We start from the raw sequence: 4,465 nt of genomic DNA on the forward strand, positions 1-4,465 counted from the left end.
AGCTTGTTTTCAGGATCTCAAATGAGAAGGTTAATCAACTTTTGCCAAAAATCAAATTGTGAYATATTTTTCCACTTTGTTTGGATTTTCTTGGTGCAGTGCTATCTGTTTCTAATTTAGGAAAGGCATGAATAGAAAAATCATCCAAATCAAAATACCTGAATATAATTTTAAGTATTTTATTCTGTATTTCAAGTAACATGTCTGAAACCTGTGAGGTGATATATTTTGACAAGGTTAAATTTTAAAAAAGTTGAATATGTTTCTGTGTCAATACATTTTTTACTAGCAGCAATTTGAAATAGTTGTGTTAATACTTACCTGTAAATGAAAGAGAAAATCTCTCTTGTGGCCAATGCACTGAACCAATTGGCTTTTGAGAGATCTGAACTAAATTTGTGTATCATTTAAGGAAGTCTGGGTTTTTTTATGACCAAGAAATATGATCATATGAAAAACTYTCAGTGACAAACTGATGCTAACGGGACACTGAAGCAGTTTCCTCATCCTCAGTCTTTCAAYAGAAAGATTTTTTTGCTAATTGTTTGTTTTGTCACTGACACTTAGTGAAGCACATCCCTAAGACATCTGCAGTGGCAGAGCTTAAGGATCTGTGGAAGAAAGAGGATAAAGCTGTGAAGACTTTATTGGGTGAAAAAATATATTTCTCCTATGTGATGTCCCCTCCAACCTTAGGCTGATTTGGTTTTTTACAGCTGACATTGCACTCAGTAAACTGATTCTAGGCATGAATACACCATCTAGCAAGTTTCTTTTGGGTTGCTTTGCTTTATTGGTGGTAAAATGCACACCAAAGACATCCCTCTGCCTTTCAGGGRAGGGACTGAGCTATATTCTCRGGGCTGTGCTTTGCCCATCTTCCATCTTAGTAAAATAAAAACCAGCAGTGTAGTAAAAGCCCATTTTATTGCAGACTGTTATCACCAGCTCCTGCTAACTTGATAACACAGTTACAAGACTTGTGGAAGGTTCTAGATTTGAAAAAATAAGATGGCTTCTGTCGATAATATCTTTTTTTCTGGTATAAACTAAATACCTCTAAAATGTCACACTTGTTTGGAAAATAATAATATTATCTATCAGCACATGATCTATYGGGGATGATCATAATGCACCTCAAGCTCAGCTGGAAACTCAGGATGCTGACAATAGRTGTATTTTGACAGAAAGGAGAATAATAAATTGCAGGTCTGTGTTAGCACTATTCAGTACTTCTATAATGGGGGTAAAAGAATGGATATGTTTCTTTTTGGAAATGGGACTTCTAATGAATCAGACATCTTGACAGAAAGACACTCAGCAAAAATAAATGTAACTACAACACTTCATTAAAGTAAAAGTATCTTTACTATTAATATACAAATGGTGAAGAGTGACAAATAATTGATATACTTTAAGCCATACTTTCAATGTCTTTCATAAATACAAAACCAGCATCTGCGATATTACTTCTTTTTACAGTATAGAGATATATATATATACACAGCATTTCATAGGGACATAAGATTCTGAAACAATAAACAAACTAGCTCCAGTGGTAGCTAACTTATCAATATATAATTCAGGTGGCAGATATCGCAAGTGGGCTGTTGACAACGTGTGGAATAACAAAAACAAGATATGGTATGCTTTAGCTCATACTGTACACAGCATACAAACACGTACCGAGTGCTCATTGTAGCAGGTAAGCTTTTTTTTTTGTCCTTTTGAAACCTTGTCTAAGTAGCTCGAAATTCTTGGTGAGAACTCTACACCACGAGCAATGAAATCATCTTCTGGGGGAATCTGACTCCTTTACATTTCTGTCACTGATCTGTAGAGACTCTGAGGGTTTGTCTTGCCTTCCTCCAACCCTGCATTTTAYACCTGAAAAGCCGTAGCCTAATTCCATGGGAGAGTTAAAAGATGCAGCCGGGTTAATGTCCCCTCTCCTCTGGTTTTCAGAGCTTTTGTTACCCTGCCTTTTGGCAGTGCCCTTCAGGAGCCCCTCTTGCTTCTCTTGCTCCCCATTTCCCACCAAGGAGAGATGCTCCCAGTTTTTGAGCCCTCTCCCAGCTCACTCTTTGGCACCTGCTCTCTCTGGCTTTCCTGAGCTCTGGCAGCACGGTGTCCGCTCACCTCGCCTGCTTCCCATCTCACCTGTCTGTGACTTAAAAGTTGCCAATACAAATTTGGCAATAAATATTTATTTCATTTCTGTGGGCTAAAAATGGCCAATATTCAAGTTTGAAAGTCAAACACTATGAGGCTCTCAGAGCCTCTTAAGAGAAAGGATAGACTGGTAAACTGAGAATCCTCAGAACCTGATCCAAAGCCAAAATCATGAGGCTTATTTTGGCTCAGGTCCAAGTAAATTGATATAAGAACACATTTMTATGTGCAGTGGAAATACTGAAGATCACTTAAAACTTAGAGAACTGCTGTCAAGTGGACTTCAGGAACTCATATTAAGAAATCTGAAAAAGGGGTGGATTGTTTTCTAAAAAGATTCATTTAACCATGCTAGCTTTGCATCTATCAGAAAAATTATCTGAAGCTAAACAAGGGGATTTAAGAAAAGGCATTATTTACTTAGATTATTTTCATCTTCCCCTAAAGAAGTATCGCAATCACAATGAATTATTTAAAGAGATGTTTTATATCTCAGCATATAGTAATGTATGGGATAAAACTGTCATCAGATATTCTATCACCATTTCCTGATCAGTGAAAACTCCTGACAGAAAACCCTCCTCTGTGCAAAATGTCAGCAGGAGCCTGGCAGGACATGTAAGCTCCACTTACACCCAGAAATCTGATTCACAAAAGCAACTTGATCAGCTGAGGACGTGCAGAGCCTCGCTGAGAAGGAGCARTGAAATCCAGGTCCTGCTGGAGTCAGTTTGTGTTGTAAAGCCCAGTGAAGCCTGGATTCCACTGTGGCTCTTTATGCAGCACCCTCAGCATCCCTCCATAGCTAATTTGTAAGAGATCTTGAGTTTTCTCAGTAAATGGTCTTTTTGGAGGTCCTTTAATCAGGAGTGAATATCATCCAACAGAGACAACTATTCTACAAAAATGTTACCTCCTACACCAGCTTACAGAGCAATGGTGAGGCTGCAAATGACTGTGAAATGAATATTCACTCYGGTTTTACTCCAGAGGTAAAATGATGGGAAGATGCTCCACATCCTCGTTCAGATTTGAGAAAAGATTTTAATGTTTCAGGTCTAAGCACTTAAATAGAACTAAGGAGAATTTCTATCTGACTCTTCAACTTGAGAAATTGGTCAAAACACCCCTACACATTSACCACGTGCTCCATCTATTTGGAACTTTCCAGCAGTAATACACCCACCATGACCCTCATTGGAATCGTGATCTCAATTGACTTTTGCAGATTTTGTGTTTCAAATATTCACGTGACTTGAAAATAATATCTCCAGTTTAATTTACATGAGTATTTGAGAATCTTTGAGCAGAAAAGTATGTCACRGTAAAGCTTTCAATTATTTTAAACAGGCTTTGTAGACAAATTATTGAAGATTTTCCTTTAATAAAGCAGAGTGGCATGCTATCAAAAGGCACAAATACATTTCCATTATCTGGTCTAGGAAACAGAAAAAAATGGCATGATGATTATACTACAGTTTGATGATTGGCACTTAAATAAATAATCAAAGTAATTACCATCATAAAAAGAAAGCCACTTTGTTTTTTGGATGAAGATCAATGCAGAGGCTGAAGACAGCAGTTGGAATTTACTGCTCCAAGGACTGGTGTCGAACAGCCTTTGTGGATGATGGTCATGGTGTAACTACATTGTAAATATCTATGAAGAGAAAGTAGGCCCAGTCCTGCAAGTTCTGCTATGAAAATAAATCCATCTTCCCACTCACATCCACCCCACTGATGGCAGCATGAGGGGTGGCTTCAACCACACAAAATTTCCTGCAAGACTGAAACCTGAATAAATTAATTTTTGTCGCATTAGGCATTAGCATCACCAGAATAGTAAATATTTCTGCAACCACAAAAAAAAAAATCTTAGAAGTCAAAAAAGGCAAATAAACAAACAAAACCAGGAAAAAACTCTCCAGGGGACATTTGATTACTAAATTTTAAAATATTGATTAAAACTTTGATGTTATTCTGGTAAATCTGAACACAGGTCTACTTAAAAAAAAATAATAAGGAGCTTTAAGTAATTGTACTTAATTGTACTCCATTAAAAAAAAAAAAAAAAAAAAAGAAAAAGAAAAGAGATTGTCACTGCCACATTTTGTATCAGTAATAATTTCAATGGCTCCCTCCCACCCTGGTCCCTGGAGTATGTTAGTGTAACAATTCAGATTACTTTTACAAATAGTTATATTTTGTCAACTCTTCTGACATTTCATACTAACACTTAAAATTACTTTTAGACAGTAAAAGTGACATTTATACAGATATCTGTTTTTGTTTT

This window comes from Malurus melanocephalus, unplaced genomic scaffold, assembly GCF_030028575.1.
Source record: "Malurus melanocephalus ecotype Western Australia unplaced genomic scaffold, MMel_1.1 scaffold_153, whole genome shotgun sequence".
Classification (NCBI taxonomy): domain Eukaryota; kingdom Metazoa; phylum Chordata; class Aves; order Passeriformes; family Maluridae; genus Malurus; species Malurus melanocephalus.